The 19,674-nt window shown below is 39.9% G+C and overlaps 1 long non-coding RNA gene across 1 annotated transcript in view; it reads left to right on the top strand.

Moving 5' to 3' along the window:
- Window positions 1-3,776: 3,776 nt before the first annotated feature.
- LOC307015462 overlaps window positions 3,777-19,674 on the top strand; it is a 43,599-nt gene continuing 27,701 nt past the window's right edge. The window contains exons 1-2 of the long non-coding RNA XR_013801544.1: window positions 3,777-3,871; window positions 10,142-10,215. This is a non-coding gene — a long non-coding RNA (uncharacterized lncRNA). The remainder of the gene's footprint in view (window positions 3,872-10,141; window positions 10,216-19,674) is intronic.

The following is a 19,674-nucleotide window of genomic DNA, read 5'->3' as shown; positions in this document are numbered from 1 at the left end:
TTGCATCACCTCTTTAATGAAGCGTTTGAATGAGCAGTTTTGGCAGTCATGTTCATCACCACGCAAATGTGAGAAGATGCCGTAAATGCCTGCAAAATTACAGAACGCTTCATTTCAAAAAAGGACAAAAAAAGCTATTTTAACGATTGAACTTTGTGTCTTTCTTAGAGACTACTGAGTTGTATTATTCAAACATTTTTTCAGAAATGACTTCACTCCATGGGGAAGAAGCTTTTTTATTTCTTTCAGAGATTGTGAATCTTCTTTCATGCATATCTTAGTGCCACATTTAATTATTTCTCAAGCATTGGGGAGAAAACCAAAAGCTGAAACTATGGAAAAAACAGTATGAAAGATCTACATTCTGACACAACTTTCAATATTCTGTATTTTTTATATGACAAGTTATAAAAAGTGATACTTGTGATGTGCTCTCCAAATAATTAGAAGCTTTTTCCAGGTTTAAAGGAATCAAATAGAATGACTTTGCTCTAGATGGATGAAGCTTAAACAATGTATGTCATATTGTATATACAGTTTCAGGAATAATGATTCAGTTTAGGGTTTTTGGGAGCCTAACCTGAGTAACTTGGAAAGTTGATTCGCAGCATGTCCTAAATACTTGAAATGAGGGCAACGTCCTTCTTTCTTCCTGAAGTTCTAATAAAGAGATTTAAATAAGAAAAGCAACTCTATTTATGTGTTCACTGATAAAATACCCCAATTATATCATTTGGACTGATCTGTAAGCACTGGGTGACAAAAATAGAGGAGCTGGGGGAATGCAGAATTTGTCGGCTTTGGGATAAGATTTTGGCTTCAGGAGCATTCTGGTTTCATGGTTGACCAATCACTTGTGATCAGTCTTTGGTTGCATGCTGGTAAACAGTTTGGGTAAATTGCTATTAAACAAGGAGACGGAACCTTTATAAATGCATGTCTATGGTAAGAAAGCTCTGCACAAAATGCAATCTAGTAACCCATAATCTTCGGAACCCTAAAATATTGGTTGCTGCCCACGGAAGCTAAATTCTAATCAGATTGATAGCTGCGGGGTTCTGTTGAGTCCCTGTTTTGAAGTGGAACCTAGTGTCAAGAAGCTGAAATAGATTCTTAATTTGAAATTGTAATGTTTTTAAATGCAATATTTTCCTAAATTCCTTTGCCTTAATTAGATTATCCGAGACATGACATTTCCCATCATTGAAAATACTGTACAGTGAAGAAAACGGTGGGGGTGATGGGGACCTAGCTGCTGTGTGTGTGTTTGTGTGTGTGTGTGTGTGTGTGTGTGTGTGTGTGTGTGTGTGTGTGTGTGTGTGTGTGTGTGTGTGTGTGTGTGTGTGTGTGTGTGTGTGTGTGTGTGTGTGTGTGTGTGTGTGTGTGTGTGTGTGTGTGAGAGAGAGTGTGGCATGGGACCTAGCATAGATGATGGAGGCAGGGTTTGGTGATACAGTTCAATTCTCAGTGGAGGGATTTGTAGGTTTTGATCCCAGCTAATTAATGTGAAACCCTCAATGGGGAGCCATGGGTATCTGTATAGCTGGGAAGTTTGAAGGGGACAGTGTGTGTGTGTTTACATGCATAAATATGTGTGTGTGCATTCCCAAAAATGCAGTAAGCATGCACAAGTTAGACATGTGAAGGAATCTGAGTTGTGTGTGTGTGTGTGTGTGTGTGTGTGTGTGTGTGTGTGTGTGTGTGTGTGTGTGTGTGTGTGTGTGTGTGTTTGTGTGTGAGAGAGAAAGTGTTAATCAAAGGCTCCGATATCTTCCTCTCTGTGGACTCACTCTGGAGGTAGCAGGGGGCGTTCATGCCATTGTTCCATCAATCCACCCATTAACTACAAACACTGGGAAACTTTAATTAAGCTGGGGCCACAGACGATTAATTAACTTTAAGACTTCCATTCCTTTTTTCTTCCCTTCTACACATTTCACTAAGTCACAGAGCCATAGAAAGTGTTAATTTAGCCACATAATTTACAAATCCAATTATAGCCAATATTAAGGCATCACAAGCTGCTGTCCTGTGTTCTCCAGTCTTATAAGACTATACTCTTTTGTGGCTTGAATAAGAGAGGATGCCAGCACACGTAAGCTGAGCCAAATGTATTAAACAGGGGTTAAGAGTTGTAATAAGTTTGATTATTTTATGGAGTTTATTATGCTGTGTTATCCTGTTAGGGAGGTGATGTTGTGACAGTGGGATGGTAATCCGGACTGTCTCAAAAAGTGGTCTCCCACTCTGCCGCCATGGAGGCTGTCATCACGTCACTGTTTGGGAAGGAAAAGCCCAATGAGAACACGTCAGAGGAGGGAGTATGTTTCATATAATGTATATAGTTGCATGGCTATAAAGCTTACTTACGCCTTCAGTCATATACTTCTTCACTGCTGATGATGCTTCAACTTCGCCCTCCACTTGGGACATGCCATCTACAGAAGGTATTAAACTGACTATGGAGAGTTACCTCACTCCACTTCAAACAATCCTTCCTATCCCTTTGATATGGCCAACATTTTTAAATTAACTTTACATTAATACATTTTTAATATTCACCATCTTTGTCCTTACTTCACTCTTATCTAACTCCACCAACTGAGCTGCTGTTGTTATCAGAGGACAAACAAAGCTACTGGTTTAGCTATAAACCTGCCTTGCCTTATGTCCTGAAAGATTCCTCAAATAATCTATCAACAGAACAGAGATAGATAGTAATATTATACCTATACCTACAAACTGCTAATCTTTGAATATATTATATGCCTTATTCAGTTATTTTCAGATAAACGTAAGTATCATAACATTACAGAAAAAGCAATAGAGACATAAAGATCTAACATATTCTGAACTAAAATGATCTGTCAGAGAATAATATTGCTAATTTTGCTAATCTGCAAGCCTTCACTTACATTCTTACATTAATTCATCGTTAACTAGGGTTTGTAAGACAAACAAAAAGCATTCTTCCAGCTCTCATATATATACAAAGTCTGTAATAAGGATGCAATGCTCATGAAACACATACAAAATTGGAAGGATGGATGAATGGAGGGAATACAGTGCTATTCTTGGGACCACAAGGCAGAAAAACAAAGACGACGATTGGCCTGAGGGTGGCGCCAGAGGAACACATTGGTACATGACATGACTTTTAACATAATTGTCTTCACTAGTGTAGTCCAATTTCAATTTGACAACATTTTAGATATACATAACCTACATTAAAACAGAGTCAAACACTTGTGAGCAAACATATTATATTCCTGCCTTCAACATGCTTTGAGTGTTTTTAAAGACATCCAGCAGTGTTAAACTGACAAAAAACAACGATTAAATAAAAGAAATGGGCAGTAAGGCTGTGTACCATGCTGCAATACACACTTTTCCGTTCCAATAACCCCTGAAGCATTTTTTTTAAACTATAGTCATGTTTGCACAACTTAATATATTTATCCACCAGAAAAATACTTTCATATGGGGAATTGTATACAAATAATATATTTGTAGTTTATTCATTAGCCCGGAGACATTATGACAGATTCTAATGATAACACAATTTGACCATATAATCACCATTTAAAACCAGTGAAATGTTATAACCTGTAGGCTAAAACTATGACATGTATTTGTTGTCCAGCCCTAAGAGGAAGACAACGTAGCCTACTATTACTTCTCTAAAACACCACGATATTATCACTAAAGTTATTTTTAAATCCATGATGCTGGCTAGTTCTTGGTTTCTTCCCAGTCGCGCTTTACTGTCAAGATCTCGCGATATTGCGTAGTTAAAGGACGCAGTGGATAGCCCCTCCCCCTGCTAATAGTTGCATTTTCAGTGCGCCAGTTTAGACTTGTAGGAAATGCGGTAAGTTTCTCCTTATTAGCTATTCAACAACTATTTTCACGTTTCTACATACAACATTTTACTGCCTATTGTTGTTTTTCTTAACAAACTTGAGCTAGTTTTGCTTCTAAAACTATTGTGCATTCTTAGAAGCTAATGTGACCAAGTTAATGGCTAGCTAAATGTTTGTATTTAACTAGCTAGCTAGCTAATGTCAGTGGTGGAAAGTAACGAATTACATTTACTCAACTACTATACTTAGGTAAATAATGTAGGTACTTGTACTTTGCTTAAGTATGTTCACATTATACTACTTTATACTTTTACTACACTACAATTTGTTAGCAAATGTTGAACTTTTTACTCATCAACTAATATATTATTATATATTATTATAGATTAAGCTACCCAGGAGTATATAGAGTAATACAATTAAACCCGACCTTTACCAAGTGCAACATTAAAGTGATGAACACGATAATGCATCAATCATTTTATTGCAATCATTTACAGTAGAAGGTGTTTAAATGTGCCATTCTGCATAATGGATACTTTACATTTTGGTACCTAAAGTATATTTGGTTAATACTTTTGTTCTTTTCCTTAAAGGTGGGGTAGGTAAGTTTGAGAAACCGGCTCGAGATACAACTTTTGTTATATGCCATGGAATGCTCTTAACATCCCGATAGCAATGAATATCTTAAGTGCTTTGACAAAAAATCCATAAAAAAATTTCATCTGTGGAAGCCGTAGTACTGTAAAAAGCACGACCAATCATTTTTAGACCCTCCAGAAAAACGCGGGCAAAAATCCTTGATTATGCGGGCTAAATTCCTTGATTGTGCGGGCTAAAATCCTTGATTATGCGATTAAACATGTGGGGGTTTTATGTGATGTTATGCGGTGAAATTGCGGGAATTTGCGAAATATGCGGAAAGTTGCTAAATATGCGGGGAAAAAGAATAACAATTTTTTTAAATATGGTTGTGTCTTATTTATTCTCTCTCACACACAACCTGCCACTAACGTTAAACCCCTTTACTATTCAATTAAACACATTCAATGTTTATTTATTGTAAAAGCAATTGGGCTATTTTAATCTCACACACACACACCCCCCCCCCCACACACACACACACTTCTCCGTCTCATTCTGTTTTCATTTACTTGTTCGTTATCTGACCAGCTTCAATCTTGTAGGCTACTCACTTCGTTTCTTGTAGCCCTCGAAAGGGTTTTGGAGGTTGATGCCTCAGTGAACGTAAGTTGTTTGGCTTTCTTGTCCGCAGGAGCAGAAAGCATTTTCGAATGTTTGAATGAATCAAAGTGGGTCGTCACCGTCGATTTTCTCTTATGCTCCAACACACAGTTGCACGGGGTGCAGAATAGTTTCCCCCCACTTTTTGCTCGGTCTTTAGTAGAAATATTTGTCGGTAAATGAGATGGATTAGATTTTTTTCATCTTGGTGTTTTCTCTATCGTGTGAGCTCCACACGTTCACTCTATACAGTGTTGTTTACATTCTGTGATGCGCGAGCTGATGACGTCACGTCAAGACGAGTTAACTTTTTTTTTTCTCGACTTTGTGTGGAAAAATGCGGGAATTATTCGGCCTTTTGATTAATATGCGGCCTTTTAAAAATCTGCGCCATTTTGCTGATTATGCGGTAAATTCTGCGATCGCAGAATCGCGTTTTTCTGGAGGGTCTACCTTTTAGCCGGCCCGGCTAAAATAACTGGATGGCCTACCTGCCTGTCAGCTTTCCATCCATCTTTCCAAACTTATCTCGTGCCCTGATTGGTCATGTGCGCGTTTGTGTGTGTTGGAGGAGGGTCTCTGTAAAGAAGTGGCAGATTTGTTCCGGCTGTGTATTTTCAAATTCTAGCGCACTCGAGCTGGTTTCTCCAAAATTACCTATCCCACCTTTAAGTAAAATGTTGAGTTTTGCTTGTAAAACAGATTTTTTATACTCTGCTTTTACTAAATCTTAGTACTTCTTCCACCTCTGGCTAATTTAGTGGGAATGCTGATACAGCATTCCAACTATCTGTTATGCTACGCACAAAATTCTTTATTATTCCGCCGGGTATTTTGCATCTCTTCTTCTCCCACATTCCACATCGCAGAAACTGTTCATACATCAAAACGTTCAGCTCGGTCGGGAATTAATGGCTATTACTTTTATTATTCATAACTTTTGTAATTCCAGAGATACATCCCATAATTCATCACATTTTTAACATTGAAGTCAATGGAGAAACTCTTCAGACTTGAACAATCTTCATGCAACTTCAACTGCTAACTGCTCCTTCATACTTTCACTCAGAAACCTAATTCTAACTTTAACTTTAACTCTAACTGAAACTCGACCAACAACCAATCACATGAATTTCCCGCCCCGGACACACAAGCACGCGGTTTGATTGGCTAGAGCTTGTACTGGCATATGATTCGATTGGCTGACGCTTCCGCCGAAGCTTCAAAAGTTGAACATTGCTCAACTTTTGCAGCGAGCAACGCTTTTGAAGCTACGCTTCGCTCCCACAATGCAGTTCTGCAAAACGTGACGTCACCCCATTCAAAGTGAATGGGCAGAAGCATTTAAGCTTCAACGTACGCCGCTGTGTGGACGGGCCGTAGAGTGGAGGACAGATTTAATTTTGCCTTCATATTTTCTTTTAAACCTGCCATAATTCCCAAACCCTACATTCCTGAGACGAATTTTTTGATGAGAAATGTAGGAAAACATCTTATAGCTTGACAAATAAAAAAGTTGAGCATTGTAAGTTCAGCCTCATCTTTCCCCACCACAGCAGCCGCACACCTGCCAATCTGCCAAAAAGGCCACATTCTTAACCCGAAATTACAGAAAAAGTACACTTCAGATGCTCAAGTTACTTGACATGCTTCACGCTTTGAAATTTTACCGATATCTGTTACGGTTCTTCAACAAAACATTCACATGTAAGAGGTTTATCTCATTCAGAACAATGAAAATGCTCTCCTCTCACTGATTACTGCACCATCACAATGGAAACCTGTGATCTCGGACACGTTGTTAGCTCAAATATAAACATCTACAAGCTGATGCTGATGCTGACAGCCCCGCTCCTGCCGTCCGCTTGCGGCAGACCACACTTCCACGCTCACCGGCAAGCACCGACTGGTCATCGGGAGGACCGGGACGGTGTGTGTATGTGTGGCGTGAGCGAGAGAGAACGGGCACACCTACTGTACGTGTATTGTTGTTTTTAGCATCTGGTGCTAGCTAGCTGCGCTAACGGATATAAGGAGCTGTTTCAATGAAAACAGAGGAGCGACATTTCGCCGACAACTGCGCCGAGCACTTGACTTTATGCAGGTAGTCAGACAGTGGGACATGGTACGAAAAGTCAGCACACTCAGCACGGATAGTGCGCTCAATATGATTGCAGCGTCCAGGCAACACACACACACACACACACACACACACACACACACACACCCTGTATTGTTGTATTGTATGAGAGAGGTTCCAGGTGGAATTGAGGCGGATATTTTTAATGTTCAGAGGTTGTTATGTTTAATATTCATGAGAATATTTGTAATTGATCAAATGATAATAAACAAACATTTGCATAAAACATATTTGTCCACTCATATGTTGATAAGTACGACGGAGTATTAGGGGCACACTTAGAAGAAAAAAAACAGAGATTTCGAGAATAAAGTCGTAATAGTACGAGAATAAAGTCATAGTTACGAGAATAAAGTCGTAATGTTACGAGAATAAAGTCGTAGTTTCCTAAGTGACTTGAGAAGGAGACAACAGCGTCCTGCGATAAAATGAGGAATGTGGAGCATTTTGTGAAGCAGTACTTTAGTTTAGGTTTCTCAAATAACGAAATAGTTAATCTTTTGGCACATCAGCATCAGATTATCATAAGTATTAGAACTTTGAAAAGGTTGTGCAAGAAACTGTCTATTATTTCGAAGAAAGAACCAAACGGACTTGGAGGAGATTGTCTCCTTTCTGCAGGAGGAAATGGCTGGTTCTGGCCGACTACAAGGCTATCGTTGGTTACATCTACGAGCTGTTCAAAGGGGATTGTGGTTTCACAAGAAACTATGAGACTTGTAATCAAGGCTTTGGATCCAGAAGGAGTCGAAGGATAGCCTTGTCGTGGAATGGGAATGAGCTCCCCATTGAAATCAGGACAGCAGAAAGCTTACACATCTTCCGGCGCAGACTGAAAACTCATCTCCTTCGACTCCACTTCGAGCGATAGAATTACTAACAAAGAATTGCTAACAAAGCACTTACTGTATATACTAATAAAGGACTGGCTTATCTAAAGCAGTTGAGTAGCACTTGAAATGTTTTGGCTCTATGAAACCTGATGTACTTATATGATTCTGTTTTCTTCAAGTTTGTATCTTGTTGGTCGAACGCACTTATTGTAAGTCGCTTTCGATAAAAGCGTCAGCTAAATGTAATGTAATGTAGTCGGCCAGAACCAGCCATTTCCTCCTGCAGAAAGGAGACGGTCTCCTCCAAGTCCGCTTCTCAAGTCACTTACGAAACTAACTAACTAAACTTTAATCTCTTAATTATTACTTTATTCTCGTAATGTTACGACTTTATTCTCGTAATATTACGACTTTATTCTCGTAATATTACGACTTTATTCTCGAAATCTCTTTTTTTCTTCTAAGTGTGGCCCTAATACTCTGTCGTAGATAAGAGTATTAAAAACTTGAAAAATATCCCTCTAAGGTACATTTTGAACTGATAAAAAAATGTGCGATTAACTATGGACAATCATGCGATTAATCGCGATTAAATATTTTAATCGACTGACAGCCCTAGTCATAACTCCAACTGACATGCTCAGAGCAGCAGACTTCAGATAATGGTTAATGGTCCTGCCCTCAACAGCTCTACGTCAATTATGGGGTGTCATCATATGCCGTTTCTATGGAAACGCATCCCTCGCCATAAAACACGATGTTGCTGTAACTCCAATGGACACGGTCCGATCGTCCCCCAAACTTTGCTTGTATATCACCGGTCCATGCCTCAACAGCTTTATGCCAAATCTGAAATCTCACCATAGGCTGTTGCCATGGAAACGCATCCCTTGCTATAAAACACGATGTCGCTGTAGCTCCAATGGACACGGTCCGGTCGTCCCACAATCTTCACCTGTATATCACATCTCCATGCCTCAACAGCTCTACGTCAAATCTGACATCTCACCATATGCCGTTTCCATGGAAACCCATCGCTCGCCATAAAACACGATGTCGCTATAACTCCAATGAACATTTTCAAAAAGTGCTCAAACTTCACACGTGTGCTAATAGTCCAGCCGTGAAGACATCTACTGGGAAGTTTTGAGATTTCTTCAAATGCCGTTGCTATGGCAACACAATGCGGCCCAAAACTTCACAGGTTTGGTAAAGAAGCAGCCATCAACGCATCTTTTTACTTTATTTTCTTCTCTCATCACACATTCAATCCCCCAGTGTATCATTGTATCATGTATCATTTCAATCTAAATTCTTCACTTTCTTCTTACACATTACATTCCAGCATAGCGGTTTAGCGTCAGCTTTTCAGCATAAAGCATTCCCAGTAGCACTTTCTTCAGGAATTGCATTTTCTAGCGTTAACAAGAGATGTTATGAGATCTGTCATTTTGGGCCTGAATTGTTCGGCGAGTTTGAAGCTGTTTTATGTCGTCTCTTATTCACAAACCCCAGCCATGAAATGTAAACATTTAGCATTTAACCTAATGTGACTTATGTGTTTATTGTTTGTGTATTTCTTGCATAAGTCTAAAGTCTGCAGCTCTTATTTATTGTTTGACCCTCGCCCTGTTTGCCCCTATTTGTCTTTAATATCTGTTCCTGTGTTCTTTATCTGTAGTATAAGTTGCTACTGAGCTCATTTGGCTTTCGTTGTCCAAATGTTGGTGCAGCAGTGTCCTTCTGCTGCTAGTGAAAATAGGTCAAACGCTCCTCTGTTCCCCCATTTTCCCAAAGTTCCTTCTTTTTTCTCCCTGACTCGGGAGCTGCTCGCTCTCAGCGTGACCAATAACAGCCCTGAGGATGCATCGTCGTAATTCCCTGTAAATGACAACTAATGAAGATGGTATTTCCCCTCATTACTTTGTGTCTTTGAGGGGGCAGGGCTTTCAGTGGCGCTCGTGTTGATGCAAGCACGTGTCACTTTTTATTGTACTCTCTTCTCTCCAATGATGGTTGGAAAACTAAGTGTTCCTCTTTTCTTCTTTCCCTCTCCTCAGCATCTTTCAACAGTCAAAGATGAGCACTCTCCTCTCATGGCTGTATCAAGCACACGCCCAATTAGCATCGCATGGTAGGTGAGAGCCATTTTGAAAACATTTCTCATTACACCTTATCACTGAGGCACAGAGGGGGGCGACATGAAGCAAATTAGAGGGGTGAATGAGAGACGGAGAGCGAAAAAAAGGAGGGAGGGCTTGAGACATCAAAGTGTTCCCGCTCTATTTAAATTGAGTGATCTTGTGTGAAAGATCCCCACTACATAAAGATTAACCCCATCCTCCCTCCCACACACTCTCAGCTAATATCACACACCCACATACCCTTGGATTTATGTGTCAAGGGTTAATAACTATGAGGATGAGGACACACAGGGGGGGGGGTTCCTAGAATGTATGTGTGGCCATGTATATGTGGAAATTTTTTGTATGCATGCAAAGATATTGTGTGTGTGAGTGTGTGAGTGTGTGGTTGAACAGAGAAGGAAAAAGAGTGAGTGCACACACATGCAGGGAGGTAGAGATCACACAGCAAGTAGGAGAGAGGCTCAGTTTCATCTCACACCGACCGACTGACATGTTACAAATCCCACCAGCAAGGGACCTGCCAGCACTGCTAAGGAAAAGACACATATATACACAGTTACACACACACACTAACACACAGACAGAGGCTGGTTGAGAGTTGATGTGTTGCCTGTTTTCCACCAGTTTCATCATTTTCTTTTGCTAAATGCAAATGTTGCTCCTTTTCACTTCATTGTGAGTTAAGGATATGGCGTCTGTGTGTGTTTACCATCCTTTCATTTCCTGTTTGTGTGTGTCTTAGTGTGTAGGTATGTTTATTGTTGTCATCAGTATATGAAAGGGTGTGTGCGCCTGCTTCTTCCCCAAGTTGTCTTTAGCTGTGTGTTTCACTGTGTGTGTGTGTGTGTGTGTGTGTGTGTGTGTGTGTGTGTGTGCGCTCAATCCCGCCCGGTGGATTAGTGACGTAGGAGGAACTCACCCTCTCTCTCTGATAAGGCCACGCGCCGCTGCCTCCCGCTCTCTGCTCCCCGTGCTCAATTTCAGATAGTGCTAATGGAATCTGTCCTGCGCGATTGTAATGCGAGCGAGACTCATTTTCCACGGAGCTTGGAGCTGTCAGCTTGGCAGGACTGTTCGGGGGGGGTGGGTTCGGGAGGAGGAGGGGAGAGCCAACGAAGAGAGAGGGTTGATGGGAGGACGAGGAAGGAGAAGTTGATGAAGAGTGTGTGTTTGTGTGTGTCTGACGTGCGTTATGGTAGGCCTCCTCCCTCTTGTCAGCGAGCTGTAGAGTAACTTCCCACATTGCCCAGCATGGTGCATTTCCTGCGCACACAGACACACATCTCCAGGTGAATTCTTCTTGGCAGAGTTGGTATAAGTTAAAGGGCTGAGCCTGGAAATAGCTATTTTCTCATACTTCTTGTCTAGCCATAGTTTTGATTTAAAGTGTCCATGTTGTGTGACATAAACAGAAGATCCAATGAACACTTTTCATATTGAGTCATTGGGTCATCCTCCTGTATTTTTTATTACTGTTATTTGTTTTTCAATTTCATTGTGGTGAGTAGATCAGAGAAAGATGCACGTTTAGTTGTAGAGTGTGTGCAAAGATCTAAGTGACAGACACGTATACATAGACACGTTTAACCACAACTATTTCCATTGCTTGTTGTTTTTAAGTGATGAGGCCCTTTCAATTTGATTGGATTTGTTTGCAAAACTTCAGTTTGAAGGTTTATCCTTGACCTCGAAAATAGAGGATTCACAATAAAATATTATCAATAACTCTACCTATTTGTAATTTGATGAGCTTTCAGCCACATTTTGCAGGTTTCTGTTTCCGCAGTAACAATAAGTGTACCTTATAGTTGATTATATTTTGTCAGAAAACTGAAAAAGAAGGTTGTATGTTATTATTTTTAGTTTGGCACTAAACTTCCAAATCCAGTAGACCTTACATTGAGGAAATCACAGGTGTTGCTAATAACATGAATGATGGATGGATGTCCATCATTTGAAACATTTCATTACTTAAACCTGCGTTTATGACTTAGACACAACAGTTTATGAAGACACTGATAATGGTTATTACCTGCAATAACCAATGAAACATGCTAAATATATATTGTTGTTGTGTGTACTATACCAAGTGAAAACACAACCAAAAACTGGTTCAAACTTCTGTGGCGGAGGAAATATCAAGTCAATGAGACCTTTGTAGCTATCGTCCAACACCAACACTGGCATTTTTAGGTCAATATTGACATTGATGGAGGTTTTTATAAATCAAATATTATATATCTTTTAAGGTCTGGCTCGGATAACCTTTATTTTGGTCTTGGAAGCGTTTAATCAACCGCAATATTTAAGGATTTGTCTTTCTGTTCTCGGCTGATGTGCACAACATAGCGCTGCAACCTGTCCGGCAGTTTCATTAAAGGCGTTCATTTTGATTAATTCCAACTTTCTACATAGTGTTGTTTGTTATTATTAATATTATCATTATTTAGTTTTTTCTATTTGTATTATAATTATTGAATTACAAAGCAATTGCCAAAAGGTTTGACAATGGAACTCTTATCCAACAAACAAATAATTGAAAATAGCTTGAAGATTGTGACTTACTTGCCGACATATATACTGATTCCCATTTATATATGTAGTGTGACGGATGAATCAGTCCAGCACTTATTATAACTAACACATCTGGCACAGCTGGCAGGGAATCCAGTGAGGGTAAGAGCTCTAGGGAGATATCACGAGTTTACATATGGCTTTCATGTGGAGTATTTTAGCTTTTTATTATAATTTACTTTCAAAGATTCGTAATTGCAAATATGCCACCAAAAGTATAATGTTATAATATCACAAAGAGTAATAACGTTTCAAATTATAATCAAAAGGTGATGCACTCAACATTTTCATTACATTTAAAGCAGGTTTTTACGTTGTCAGTTTTCATTTTTTTTACATTTACATTGCATTTAGATTACGCTTTTATCCAAAGCGACTTACAATAAGTGCGTTCGACCAACAAAGTTGTCAGCAGTTACGTTGTTAGCGTGGATGAATTTTGGAGGCTATTACTTTTTTTGGGGGGGGTATATACGCCTCTTTGGAGATTCTCTTAAAGAATAACAGATTTTTCCTGTTCAGATATGAGTGTTTTTCTTTGCGTGTGTTTGACCTTGAGCAGCCTGCAGGTGGCAGTGTTTGCATGATGAACAGTGAAAGAGAGTAGTTGCTGACCACTGGAAGCTACCCACTGCACCCCACTTTGTTCTGTGCTTGCATTTCTACCCATCCGGTTGTTGTTATTATATCTTTCATTTTCCCCTTTATAACCTACTTATATTCATTGTTTTCCGAAGTGCATCCAAACCTCTCTTAATGTTTCCTCAATAGAGCTTATCTGAACATGGCACATTTTCTTTTTGTGAGCACAAACGAGAATACAAGTCTTGAAACTAATTCCTAGTCATGATTAAGGAGGAATTCAGTCCACTGCGACCACACACAGGGCCAGAGGGTTCAGTGAGGTCGGGCCTTATACGCCACGCTCGCTCTCTTCCTGTCCCGTCTCTGCTCATTCAGAGCTGCTCAGTTCAGGGAAGGGAAGGAAATACCAATTTGGCAGCGCTACAGGGATTACAGTGGTAGTGGACATTTTAATCTGGGACAGACTGTGGCATTTTGTCTGCACTTAAAACTGTCATCAGTCCTGCCCCATCTCACCCCGTCCCATCCTGTTAAGGACAAAAAAAAACATGAAACACTGCCGGAGCTGATTAGACTCTTCCAAATAAAATAAATAAACAGCAACCTAAATCTCACAGCCAGGGCTTTACGCAGTCAGAGGTCCCATTACTGGTACTCTACCCCCTGGGAAGAGTTTAGTGTCAACAGACCGTCCTCCTGCAGGGGTGTAGGGGGGTCTCCATCATGGACATTAAATAAGTACGTTTACATTTACACGAAAATATTCCACTATTCCAAAATGAATATGGGTCATGTAAACGGCATACTCCGTCGGGATATATTCCAGAACAAGGCCTGATTCGGATAGTGACATTTTTCGATTACCACATGTGCCATATGCCAATATTATTCTTATTTTAGGATCATTACTTATAGATGTATACACCGCTTTATTACAATGTGTCTTAATAAGTTTGTTTTTTTCCATAGTTTGTGAAAAAGTTTCCAAAAGAAATGCCCACATTTGGGTATGGATGAAACACACTTACTATAAAAGACTTAGATATTACGTTTTTGAATAAACTCTTATTTAACAACGCCAAAATTTTCAAGAAGAGTGGTTGTAGAACGAGAAAAGGAGGCGGTGTTTGCACTGATCACTTGTGGAGAAAATCTGATTTGATTTTGACGTGAATAAGTTACATTTTTCCATATTTTGACGCAATAAAGGAAATGTCAGTCAGAGTAGTAACTGCATGTAACTGGAAAACATTCAGTTTGATTAGCTTTGCAAACAGCTTAGTAGTTCTGTCTTTTTAGAGCATGTATAATGGCACAAATACAATATGCCATGCTTTCTTAACGTCGCCAGCGATTGTCTAAATGAAGGAAGAGTTGTTTGTCATGATAACTCTGATAGAGCTGAAGAAAAGTCCAAGTGAAGAGCAAACAACCTCTAATGGCTTCAAATCCAGCAATTTGCAAAGAGCGTGAGGAGACATATTTATATGCATTTGCACGCACACAAACACATGCAAAAGAGCATATGCTTAATCACCACTGGAGTTTCCCAGGAAATCAAATAGCATGGATTAAATCCTTGGAGCTAAACATTAGAGAAGTGCAGAGTTCAGCTCTTACAGAATAAAAGGCAAATCATTATCTTCCAGAGAGAGAGAGAGAGGGAGGGAGAGGAAGAATCAGAGGTGGAAGGCAGCAGGCTGTGATACTGAGGAAGAAAAGGCGTCACGTTGAGAGGAAGACAGACTGATAAAAGAGGGAAGCCATCGGCAGAGGAAGAGAGAAAGGGCCCCATAAATTGGCAAAGAGAAGTCAGGGTCTCTCTGCTTTGCATTTCATTTACATGGCTGGCCGTATCGACCAATCGGATTGGGAGCGGAGCCCGTGGCTTAGGAAGGCGAATAAAGACTCCAAATGCCTTCACTGCTCTCATCCCTCTCCCTCATAATACCCTGTCTGCCCTTCTTTTCTCTCGCTCCCTCTCTTTTCTCTCCTCGCTGTCATAATACCCTTTCTCTCCCCATTCTCTGCTCTCTGGCGTGGTACTATAAGTAGACCCTGTCCGATGTGATAGTGGGATGAGGAAGAGGGGAGAGGAGGGGAGAGATGAGCAGGGGAGGAGGAGAGGGGGGAGCTTGCAGATATGACTTTTGCTGCCACCCACTAAAAGTAAAGAAAAAACAAGATGTGGTATTTCTTTTCCTACGCGGGCACATGTGTGTGCGTGTGATTTGTTTTTCAGTTATAACCAGACACAAGCAGAAACACTTTCATCCCTTGTTGTTTTTGTTGTTGTAGCTTTAAGAGTGGCGCTTACCTGCATGACAAACACAACGTTACACCGGCAGAACATTTTGTTAACCTGACATAGCAAATACCCAAAGAACCCTTAATACATGCTAATGAAGGAATAACTGCTCCATAATTAATGGCACTAATGTCAGCAATTACATATTACACAGTGGATGATAATTAACACTGATGGCTATCATGTGACCTTTTTGATGTCAGATTGATGGTGCATTTCCCCAGTGGAATGTATGCACACACACACACACACACACACACACACACACACACACACACACACACACACACACACACTCTTCCCCTTGAATTCATTTGAATAATGTCGTGTAGACAGACACATTAGAAAAACCCACAAATGACCCCGGGCATTTCTCACACAAGACATGAAACCATTTAACGCTTTAGTGCACACAAACCACACACACACACACACAGAACCCACATACACATACACACAGAGACCTTGAGGATATAATTTTGTGCCATATTACGAGTCTAATAGTTTACCTTTCATCCATGCAAGGGAGGCCTCCGTGTGTGATCGAATGAGTCAAATGAAAGTTTGGGAAAAGAGGTGGAGGAGCCTGAGAGAGGAATTCATTCCCTTCCGTCATAGATAATAACTACAACCACCACATTAGTGCAGCGTATTTAGATGTTCTCATTGTGCAGCGTGGAATTGTGATATTTTACTTTATTTAAAATGACAATACCTGGGGAACCTTATCACGGTACGATAATATCTCGATAAAAAGTCCACGGCGCGATATTTATCGCGATATTTATCGCGATATTGAAAAATAAAGAAAAAATGTGAAAAACATTTTTACAAATTTTTTTTTTTACATTTCTTTTTTTCTTATTAAATAATAAATCTGATTTGTACAGCATTTTAGTAGGATAGTAGTATTTTAAAGTTTCAACAAATACAATAATCAGACCCTGCAATACAATAAATCAAGTTTCACTTTAGTTTTTCAAGTAACTCAACTCTAACTCTCTAACTCACTCACTCAGCATGCTCAAGGTTATCTTTTAGGAATATGAGCATGTCCACATTTCCAGGTAGAATCTGAGATGTTTGGGCGTTTACAATATCCCCTGCTGTGGAAAAAACTCTCTGGCTTGGTACTGATGTTGCTGGGACAGAGAGATATGCTTTTGCCATGGGTGACAGCAGTGGGTAAAACTGTGCATTGTCTCTCCACCACTTCAAAAACAATACAGTTGTTGCCAAGAAGGTGAGGCTTATTGACAGGGCGAGATATAAATATACTGTTGGTACTTGTCAATGTCTCTAGGTATGTACATGTAGCCCTGTAAATACGATGTCCTTTTGTGTTATCTGTTGTTTTATGTTCATGTTGTAACCTACTTGCTGCCATGTTGGACAGGTCTCCCTTGAAAAAGAGATCGATGATCTCAATGGGACCATCTGGTTGAATAAAGGTTTTTTTTTTTTAAATACCGGAGATTTTGTCAGTCTCACGACGGTATTGAGACATTTATTTAGCGCGATATTCGATATATCGTTACATCCCTATTCCAAATGCAATAACAGCAATCTCAAAAGTCCGGACCACTTTTCCTGCCATTTAGGTCTCTGTCCTCAAGAGCTCGACAAAGAAATACATCATCATTTCATCTGTGCCAGTGGGGCCTTTGTTCAATTCAAGATAAGAGTTGTTGTGGACCTAGAGGAAGAAGCAGTCAGTGATCTACTATACGGTCTCATTTACCTGCACAGACTTGGGGTCAGAAGAGGAGAAAACATTCACCTCAAGACCAACCTCAAATAGTTTGATCCACAGCAACAACTGGGAGGATTCAGCTCAAAACGGAAAAGATGTGAAGAATCAAAGTACTTGCAGGAGCTTCAGATTATGAAGTAGATCGTAGGCTACAACACACAAGCGGCCGCAAAGAAAAGAGAAGGTCTGAAAAGTATCATCATTAACAGAGCACAACAACAAAATATACTGTCATCATTAGTTCTCTTCATTACTGCCACTTGCCTCCATGCTGAAGGCAATCTGTGGTAACACCTCTCTTGTCATCATCATTCATCACCTACATTATCCTTTTCCCTGACACACACACACGCACACACGCACACACACACAGCACCCCTCATTGCATTTAATCATCAATAACAATACCTTATTTGTCAGGGAGGAATGTTTACAATGGGATCGGCCCCCCCTAGGCGCGTGAGCCCCTCCCCCCTCACCGCAGTGTGTCAGTGTGCCACCAATTACTGAGCGCAAACTGAATGAGGTCATAACGGGATGGGGTCATTAGCAAAACAAACCCACTGACCCCGTGGGGCAAAAGGAGGTGATGGAGAGGGGGAAGACGGTGGCAGGAGATCTTCCCTCCAACACACAACCATGAGTTAAACCCTCGAGGCCTCTTACACAACAAGTGTTAGGAACACTTAACCCGCTTGTTACCCAACAAGTGTACAAGGTCAAAGGTTTGGAAAATGTTCCTGAACACACTCGGCACTATTGGTTACATTTTTGGCTGTGCGTCAGGGTTTTGAGAACTTTTAACATAACCTTTTTGTAATTTATATGAAATGTTAGATTGACAAATATTGTATTTACGTTGAAATTAGTTATGTTGTTTACCTTTATTATAATATACATTTATTTTCCCAGTTGATTACCATTGCGTTGTTTGATTGCATTTTTTACATGACTTTTTTATTTCATTGATCGAATTAAGGTTTGAATAAGATTGAAAGGAGCCTGTAAAACACAGATCTAAAAAGAATGGTTAAAGGAATATTTCACCCCCCAAAGTTTGCAAAAACAGAACTCTCATGGATGAGTAGTGAGACTGTTTATCTAAAGGTTTTTGTAATTGTAAGGTTTTACTGAAATTACATGTGTTTGGGAAGTAGTGAGCATACGACACAATAAATGAAATTACACTGCAAGTTTATAAGATTTGCGCAAGTTTAAAAAAGGATGTTTTGATATAGTCCCGCTGTTGTTAAACTAATTAAATTAGTCAAGAATTGTTCAGTTTTGGGGATTATCGTTTTTAGGCATTTAATGTTAGCAGTTGATATACAAATGGTCATTTTTGGGCAAAGTATTTCTTTAAAGCTGAGGCTGCATGGGTTGAGGTTTTCTAGGCCCCGAAAAGCCAAAAAAAGTCCTTATAGCGTGCTTTAACAGGCCCTCTTGAGCCCTGTGTCTTGCTAATTGATTCTGACATGTATAATGGATGGAATTATCCTTTTAATTATTGTGGGGACATCTCAACAGGTTTTCCTCTACACCATAATGTTACAGAATGACTGAAATAATTAGGGTCTATATTTAAAAAAGTGTGTTCCTCAACACAACACTGACTTTAACCAAATAAATGTGTGATCCTGCTTCTCCTGTGTCCACTATTCTTCTCAAAGAAAGGGCTATTGAGTCATCTTTAAGTAGAGACCCTTTTTGTTGTAACTAAAAGCCCATGGCCTTTAAATAACACACAAGAAATGCCAATAGTTGTTGTGAATGAGAGTTGTTGTTGTTTGGCTTTATGTTGTCCATGCTGTTGTTGTTAGTGGTGACGTTCTGTTTTGAGGACCTTCCTAGCCGAGGAACGCTTGTTGGTTTCTCCGTGTTGACGTCACTGTGTTTATATGGTTGAGAAGTAGGACAGCAGATCTGTTGTGGGTCACACACACACACACACACACACACACACACACACACACACACACACACACACACACACACACACACACACACACACAAATGCTCACATGTGAAAAGCTACTGAAACAACAAGTCCAGTGAATGGTGCAAGAAGTTATAACAGTCTATAATAAACACGCAGTAAAAAGTCGCTTCTAAAAGCATCAGTCAACATAAATATAATCTGCCATGTCGTGTGCTCCGTCCAGAGTCATTCATTCCCAAACTATGAAAATATTGAAGATGCTAAGAGCGATTAGCGATGAGTCTGTC

This window comes from Notothenia rossii (genome assembly GCF_949606895.1).
Source record: "Notothenia rossii genome assembly, chromosome: 8".
Classification (NCBI taxonomy): domain Eukaryota; kingdom Metazoa; phylum Chordata; class Actinopteri; order Perciformes; family Nototheniidae; genus Notothenia; species Notothenia rossii.
This window is presented reverse-complemented; position numbering and strand designations above follow the sequence as displayed.